The following is a 9,447-nucleotide window of genomic DNA, read 5'->3' as shown; positions in this document are numbered from 1 at the left end:
CATCCCATATGCAGATGAAGAAATAAAGATATGAGGCTGTGGCAGCTGCTGCTACAAAGGCAACTGACAGCCTGACAACAGTTTTCATCATCATCATTGGCATGATGTTATCCTGCACTATCACACAAGCAAGGCTGAGGCTGCAGGCTGCAGTGTGGGGTACAAAGACACATGAGGAGACCACTATACCTCTTGGGGTGGGATTTAATGTTATCCATTGCAGGTCTGCTGTGATGGTTGTTATGCAGAAATTTAATTCACGTTCACAGCCAAGAAAGGGAGGAGCGGGGACAGCCCTTTAGATGGCACATTAAGTGTAGAAAACTGGGACTGCACCGTAAGAGTTTGGACAACCTAGATTCCTTACGACACAGAAGGATCTGCATTTTATCCCCCGACTATTTATATAGCTGAATTTATAGAAATGATATTAATCATAGAATGGCTGAGGTTGAACGGAACCTTAAAGATCATCCAGTTCCAACCCCTAAAACTGAGTGTGGATGATATATTTCTGTGGACAGAAATATATTCAGAGAACTACTCAGTGAGCATTACTGCATCAGGAAATGACCTGAGTGAGACTTCTGGTGGCAGATCTCACAGTTTCATCCAGTGCCCTGAACTGTGCATTGAAGTGACCCAATGCAGATGCTGAAATGTTGTTTTCATGGCGGTGTTCAATGTGAGGAACTATTGGCTGATTTCAAGCTGCAGCTGGCTTTTTCCACTTGTCACATCATGCCAAACACTTGGGGAAAAGAATAAAAGGGCATTCTCAAATGATTTTGTTTTACATTTCAGGTGTTGCCCACTGTTCCCTTCTCCAGAGATGAGAAAAAAATGCGTAGGGTGATTTTGGTTTTTTTTTTCCACTTCTAATCCCAGCTATGGGATGATTTTATGTACCTGGCAATTGCTGCTGTGGTATCTAATAAGCTGCTGTTGAGAGTTCACAATTGGCTGGAATCATTTCAATCACAGTTCTGCAGAAGAGTTCAGCAAAGTTTCATGAGGGTACTTCAACGTTAAACTTTCCTACCTGGCCAAGTTACAAAATGGGCCTTTCTCTCATACGGGAGGAGATTTAATAAACCAGAGAAACCTCTCTGTGCTCAGCTTGGAAGAAGCCAACACAGAGGGGATCAAGGAGAAGTCAGGGCAAAGATCAGCAGTGCAAACATGCTGCAATGTTAAGTAAGTGGAGAAAATACACTGTATAGACATACACAAGTTGAAAAAGACCTCCAAGATCATCTAGACAACCCATCCCAGCACGCCCAGCAACCATGTCCCTCAGTGCCACATCTCCACACTTCTTGAATATCTCCAGGGATGGTGACCCCACCACATCCCTGAGCAGCCTGTGTCAATACCTCACCACTCCTTCTGAGAAGAAATTTTTCCTTATAACCAACCTGTCACAACTGGGTGCAGCATGGATCTACAACAATGAATCCACTGGCCATAATTATCAGGCTGCTTGGTACTGCTGGGCTAGTTCCGTGTTTTTAAGAAATGCAGAGTGATCTCCAGCAGGGGAATGTTCCACGAAGAAGCACAGCAAGGACATCCTGCGCTCCACCATGGCTTTTTCCAAGAAAAACAGCCAGCAGCCCCAACCAAACACCAAACAACGTAAACCTCAGGAACGTAAACAAAAATGAAGAGGAGAAAGAAGCCTTTGGAACTTTGGGAGAGCAGGGGAGGAGCAGCCCAGCTGAAGACACTGTAGGCCCTGCAGAAGTTCAGCCTGCTATTTGCTCATTGCACCATAGCAAACATGTGGACTAGCTGTGATGAAACTGTCCGTGGGAGCAAGAGATCTGGCTGGCAAGAGCAAAACAACATTCCTGTTCCCAAAATGGGAGGTTTTTTGTGAACTTAAGCACCAGAAGGTTGTAACTTTCCATTCAAAAGCCAATGGAGACATTTAGAATGATGGTTTAAGCACTTCCCAAAGAAGAAAGATAGTGCATGGCTGTTCCCCTGGACAATGGATGCAAGTCCATGGCTTAGAGTATCTATTTCTAGATACAGCAGAAGGAAGGGATGCCATCCAAGGGGGCCCCGATAAACTTGAAAGGTGGGTCCATGTGAACATAATGAGGTTCAACAAACCAAAGCTCAAGGTTTTGCACTAGGGCCAAAGTAATCCCAGATATGGTACAGACTGGGAGAAGAACTCCTTGAGAGTAGGCCTGCTGAGAAAGACTTAGGGGTCCTGGTAGATAAAAAACTTTCTATGACATAGCAGTGTGCACTTGTAGCCCAGAAGGCCAATGGTATCCTAGGCTCCATCAGACGAGAAGTGGCTGGCAGGGACAGGGCGGCGATTGCCCCTCTCTACTCTGCTCTCCTGAGGCCCCATCTGGAGTACTGCATCCAGGTCTGAGATCCCCAGCACAGGAAAGATGTGGAGCTTTTGGAGAGGGTCCAGAGGAGGGCCATGAAGATGATCAGAGGGCTGGTGCACTTCTCCTATGAAGACAGGCTGAAGGAGTTGGGCTCATTCGATCCGGTGAAGAGAAAGCTATGGGGAGATCTCATTATGGCCTTTCAATATTTTAAGGAAGATTATAAACAGGAGATTTTCACTGGGAGGGTGGTGAGGTGCTGGAACAGGCTACCCAGACGGGTTGTGGATGCCCCATCCCTGGAGGTGTTCCAAGGACAGGTTGGATGGGGCCCTGGGCAATCTGATGTAGTACTTAATCTAGTAGTTGGCAACCCTGCCTGCAGCAGGAGGTTGGAACTTGATGATGCTTGAGTTCCCTTCCAACACAAGCCGTTATATGATTCCATTATTCTATGATTCAGCTGCTACAAAAAGCCACTCCAAAAAAGAAACTTTCTCATTGAGACACCAGTGGTGGTGAGTTTATGGCTGTAAGTGCAGCTGGCATCAGAAAAGAAGTCTCCAGGAAAAACAGAGTTGTCTCAAGTACTGTGCCTTTAAACGAGCTCCTCTCTTCCAGATGATTTTAATAAGCCCAGGCACATGTGTTGTAACCCCTTGATGCAGTACAATATGAATAACCAAATAAAAGATCTCTCCAGATTTTAAGATTTACTGTTTGCGATGGGAAAAGGCCAACCAGATGACATCATTATACTTCAAATGTGAATTACTGCCAAGTTTGGTAATACTAAACTGGAGAAATTGATCCTCTCTGTTTTTGCAGAAAAACGGTTTTTGGCTTCAGTGGTGATTTCTTCTTTTGTTATTTATGTAACTGTAAACGCTTGTGTTTAGCAAACTTTAATTTTACTTAAAACTGGAGCCAGAATACCTTATCTTACAGGTTATTTGTTTTCAGCCATCTGCTTTGCTGGAAATAATTGAGTTTGACAATTTATGGGTTAAAGAGTCAATGGATTGTGTTGGATAATTCACCAAGAGCCAAACTCTAGCTCAGGCAAAGCTCTAGCTGGCTTCAGTGGGAGTCTGCCTGATGAGGCTGTCAGGATCCTGGTCCCTGTCTGGAAGATGTTCCGTTGTTTGCCTCTGAGGAAGAAAAATCCATTTGTATGTAACAGTAACACCCTTTTCATGTAGCACATCTGGATTTCTTGAAGTATAAAAAGCTGCGATACTCCAGCCAGTATAATCACAGAGTCACAGGATCACAGAAGTGCAGGGGTTGGAAGAGACCTCTGGGGATCATGGAGTCCTGCTAAAGAAGGTTCCTGACAGTAGAGCAGAGAAGAGGAGGAGGATCAGCTCCTCTGCCTTGCTGGCCACGCTCTTTGTAATGCACTTTAGAATACCATTGGCCTTCTTGGCCATGAGGGCACACTGCTGGCTCGTGGTCAGCCTGTTGGCCACCAGGACACACGGCTCCTTCTCTGCAGAGCTCCTTTCCAGCAGGTCAGCTCTTAACCTCTACTGATGCATGCAGTTATTCCTCTCCAGGTAAAAGACTCTACACTTGTCCTTGTTGAACCTCATCCTCTCCACCCAGCTCTCCTGGTCTCACTGAATGGCAGCACAGCTCCTGGTGAGCCAGCCATTCCTCCCACCTTCACATTCCTCCCACCTCACAACTTGTTGAGGGTGCACTCTATCTCTTCCTCCAGGTCACTGCTGATGCTGGACAACACCAGACCCAATACTGACCCCTGAGGAACACCACTAGTTACAGGCCTACAATATTCTTAAAATATGTATTACATCTATGTGCCATGCTCCTTCAGGGATTTCTCAGCTCTCGTGGTATTTTCAAGCACCCCTTTGAACGAGGTCCATGGAACATTGCTCATTTCACTGCACAGCTGAATAGATAGAGTCCCAAAGAGGTTAAGCCACTTGCCCAAGACTGCAAAGTGATTCACAGGCAGAGATGAAACCAAAAACCACAAAGCTCTTTTTTCCCACACCCCTGCACACCACTTCTTTCAAACTGTTGGTGATGTGAATAACAACAGTTGCAAAGCTTTGTGTTGCAGACAACTCTGGTGAATCATTTTTTTTTTTTTTTATCAAGACCTTATTAAAATCTCCTTGTTTTCCACTGCAGAAAAGGATTCTGAAATTTCATGTTACAGCAACATTTTCATATAAATTCACATCCTTAAGGCCAGGAAAATGTTCTATTTTTACAGCATACATAAGCATATTTTTTAAAGCAGCCATATATACACAAAATTATGTTGGATCTACTTCCCTCAGAGAGGAAGCTCCAAGCCATACAATTACTATTATTCTTAAAAATGTGCAGCATGACACCCATGGAACAGTTGGTTCACCAATTACAACAGAATAAGTCTTAGTGAAGGCACAGTGCTGTGAAGGTGACAGCATGACTTGCCTAATTGAGCCCTAGGTGTCAATTCCCCATCCCTGGTGCCAATGCTCAGTGCCATGGGCAGAGCATCCAATGGGTCCTGCTGCTTTCTGAGCCTGTGCACCATGAGTGCACCACAGCACTGCTTTTTCTTGTTGGCATCTGTTGCCAAGAGGTAAATCTCCCACTGATAGACATGGGATGCTTTTATGTGAGCTGTAATAGGAATACATGCACTCCTGAATCAATCCAGAAGTCAGATATTGTAAAAAGTGTCCTTTAACAACGACCTTACCCTACTTTATCCTACAATGAGTTTGCTGAGGTTTTAGCCAAAAGCTGCTCTGTTGCCAATCCCTCCCACACACAGTCTTGTAGTCACAGCTATAACAGAGACAGGCACACTTGGAAACAATCTTCGTGTTGCAGAATAATGCTGTGCACTATTTGGTGCACATCAGTACAAGCACCAGGCATTCACCATGCTTCCACCCATCAGTTTTGCACTATCGTTCTGCACTGGGATTTTGTCCCCGTGAGGGTGGGGGTTGGAGCTCGATGATCTTTAAGATTCCTTCCAACCTAAGCCGTTCTATGCTTCTACGACCTTCCCACATCAGGACCACAAGCCCCGACCCATCAGGGAGGCGATGACAAGAGCCTGGTGGCCATGATGGTGGGTAGAGATCCTGGAGCGTGCCCCCAGCGTGTGAGCATCAGCAAGGAGCAGAGGACGGGGCCAAAAAAAGCAGAGGAACTGAGCAACTCCAAAGGGAAGGCCGCGTGCGGGTTGGCCCTGGCAGCACGAAGAGCCTTTCCTGCTCTTTGATTCCCAGTGCATGGGGGAAGTGGGGCTTCACACAGCCCACGAAGAAACTGCCCCGCATCGCTGCCAGCACTAACTGCAGCCAGGCAGTTCTCCTCCCACCAGCCAGATGGAGGAAGAAAAGAGAGACGAAACATTTTTTTTAAGCGCTAAGCCTTGTATTTTGGCGAGCTGCTTCAGCTCTGGTTACAGTGCAAACCATCATTTGAGTTCAAACCTAAGGAGGATTTTGTAGGACTGGCTGTGAGGAGGTGTGGGGTGGGATGGTTCACACACTTCATTTGGACCAGTGCTGGCCTAGCACCAGTTATAGTCACAGTGGCTGGCATCTGGGCAGCTGCAGGTGAAGCAGCACTGCTCTGCCAGATCCTCTTGGACTCAGCAGATGGTTTCCCTGTCTCAGGAAGGTTTGCATGGCACAAAACATGCTTTGTTGTCCAAACCAGACCTGGATAGAAAGTTTCAGATCTAACCAACTCCTGAGCATGGAAGGAAGTACAAATATTTGCTGTTGCCTTTTTAAAAATGGTGTTTTTTTTCCACCCAGTTACACAGCCATGCTTGACTGATGTGGTGGCAGATGAAAATGTGGGGCAGGGAAAGCAAGAAATCATAGAACCACAGAATCATGCAATGGCTTGGGTTGGAAGTGACATTAAAAATCACCTACTTCCAACCCCTGCTGAGAGCTGGTTGCCACCCAGCTGCCCATGGCCCCATCCAGCCTGGCCCTGAATGCCCCCAGGGTGTTCAGATCCCTGCTCTGGCATCCCTAGGTGCTCTGCTAGTTGAATAGATCTAGCTTGATAGATATGGGAATATTGTAGACTGACAGCAGCTTGCTGCAACCAGAGAGTGTGAATGCAATTAAGTATTTCACAGCACACAAAATCTGCCGTGGGCTTGGCAGAAATGTCCACACGAGTCAAAAGAAGAAGAAATACATAAAATATCAGATTCCTACATCCAAATGAAGTGGAACAAAACACCGGAAAGGAAGAACTAAAGAATTAATGAACAACCTGCAGTTAACGGTTCCTACATTAAGAGACATCAGGGCCATGATTTTCCCCCAAAGACTCAATCTCAATGGGACACAATGTGGTGCATGCAGGGAAGCTGAAGAAAAGGCAGGACACCCAACATCCCAAGCCAAAGTCCTCATGCACCTACATTCCAGCTATTGTACAATGGGAAGGCAGATCTTAGGGTAAATGAGGCAGGAGGGTCTTTCCAACCAGGCAGATGCTCCAAGTTACCATTGCATTTGTTTTTATGACAGCTTTCGGATTCATTTTCTTTTACAAATAATCATGGCTGGTTGCCCAACTGGTGGTGTCCTGCATTTCAGCAGAAGCCCTGCATTTAGTGGTGTCCAACTAAAACATGTAATGCGGTCAGAAATGTGTTTCCCCTTGTTCAAAGAGAAGCAGCAGAGGAAAATTGGAGGAGGTTCTGGTCTCTTTTTCCCCTCACTATTGGATGGCTCAAAAAATGAAAGAGAATCTGTTTCTGTGTGAGTGTATCCCCTTGGACTATTTTTGAAACACATTATCTGGAGCTGTGCAAAAAAATGAGTCTATTTTTTTTTTTTTTTTAATTTAGCTGCCAAACCAGGAAAAAAAAATTCATTTCAGATTGGCTGATCTCTTTCATATGACTATAAATTAACAATTCTGCTAAAATTTCAGGTTGCCACTTTCATAGTGTTTAAGAAAAAAAAAATTGAAGTCACTTCTTTCAGGCAAAAAAAAAAAAAAAAAAGCCATCTCCAAATTAAAGAGAGAACAAAATTTGTTTAAAAAATAAAAAACAAATAAATACAAAACAAAATAATTCCATTTTCTCCCTGGCCTGCAGATGAAACTATCCAGAAGCATCCAGCATTCAGGGCTAGTAGAGGAGCTGCAGTAAAATCTCACTAGCTTGGAATTAAAAAAAAAGCAAACTTGACCTGAATGCAAAACCCTTCAGAAATACAATTTCCTTCTTGGGGCACACACAAATCAGGCACAGATGCAGCAATGTCTCCTTGCCTTCCAGGTGGGGAGCAGCGACTGATTGCAATGCATTTTCCTAGCTTACGTAAATTGCAAAAAAAGACTGATGCTTAAGTCTTCGTGTATCTGCATGACCACCAAATGCCATCTGTCTCTCTTGGACCTATTCTTCTTGTTGCCCAAGCGGTGCATCTTAGAGAAAAACAGGAAAAATAGAATGGATCCTTCTAATGCTCTCAGAATAAAATAATTCTGAATCACTGCCAGCTCACCCAGTAGGATTTCTTGGAAGTTAACGACATCAGCAATGACTCAGCTACCTCCTAATTTTCTCTGAAGACGTCACAGCCCATAGTGAACTGCTTTGTATAATTTCCACTGAGGTGCTCAGGAGGAAGGGTGGGTCCTTTTGGCATTTTAAAGGTGCCAGAATAGGATCTGGGGAAGTGAAGCTGGTTTGTGATGCAGCCCAATCATTGCAGTTCCAGTGATCAGGGATTGGGCTTGAGGGATGACAACACCAAAGCCTTTTCTCCATATTGTCCCTACTTACTCATCAGTGTCCAGGCCCCCGTCAATGTACAATGATCTGAAACATCTTTCACTTGGGTGAGGTTAGAGTTAAATCATTCTAACACATTTTTCCTGTCGGCAGTTGCATGCAGCCAGAAATGGATATCTAAAGAGAGTGCATATGAAGAGACTAACCACAATTGGTGTTAATTTGGAAGTGTTAGGTTTGAGGGTCCGTGAAATTAAAGTTCCCTGAATAGATCTTAGCTGTGGCACCAAGTCAACGCAGAGTTTGTGCCGAGTGTGTGAACTGGAGGGATTTGAGCTAAGGATCATGATGACACTAAGACACCAAAGAACACATAAATGGCTATGGAAAAAAAATCCTCCTCTTTTTCCACATTATTTCAGTATGTATCTTAATGGAATTTTGGATGAAATTCAGCTAATGCTTGGAAAGGTTTGGACTGTTTTACTCTCTTAACCATATGTCTGCACTGCAGTCATTCTCTGCTAGATTTAAGGTATCTACAAACCAGTAATGGAGTCTAATCATGTGTGTCAAGAAAGGGACAAACCCAGCAGTGTGTGACCAACACAATAATGGTTTTTTTTTCATTTTTCTCTAATTTCCTGGTATGCTAATATGATTATTGCCCACAGACACAGTCTTTATTTTAAGGAAAGATTGGAGTGGGTCACACGTTCCTCTTCCTCTCGTTGAGAAAACATTTATGCTTATTACATGGTTGGGTAGCTGCTCAAATGCCCATGCAACGTGTCTGAGGGGTGCTGGCAAGTTGGAGAAGGAAGCCCAAAGTCTCCAGAGGGCAAGCATGACACTCTGCCCAACAATACACTGGAAGGTTCAGCGGAGCACCTGACAAATTTTCAAGGTGGGTGGACAGAGGTTGGTGCAGCAATGTGCCCTGGGTAACCACCTCCAGTGTCCTACAGAAGTGGCTGCTACAACCCCAGCACTGGCCATGGCCATGCAGATGGGCATGGAAGGGTCAAGGTGGGCAGGAGGAGTGAGCAGCCCCCACTTAACCTGGGGTGCCCTTTTTGTTCAGAGAAGAAGAGAGGATCCTCTCAATGTCTTGTGCTTTCCTGGAGGATCCTGCTACGTCCCTCCTTTGCTTTAACTCTCCTTTTCAATTTACAATAAGCGAAGATTACTGTTATTGTTATTAAAATAACATTTGATCAGCCCAGGGAGGCATGTTACAATGAGCTGGAAACATCCCGAAACTCACACAACCTTTTACCCTCTCATCTGTGCATTTTCACCAGCTGAATAAGAAGTGAGGGGAAATACTCA

Source organism: Phasianus colchicus, chromosome 9 (assembly GCF_987193195.1).
Source record: "Phasianus colchicus chromosome 9, bPhaCol1.hap1.1, whole genome shotgun sequence".
Taxonomy (NCBI): Eukaryota; Metazoa; Chordata; class Aves; order Galliformes; family Phasianidae; genus Phasianus; species Phasianus colchicus.
Note: the sequence above shows the minus strand (reverse complement) of the source record.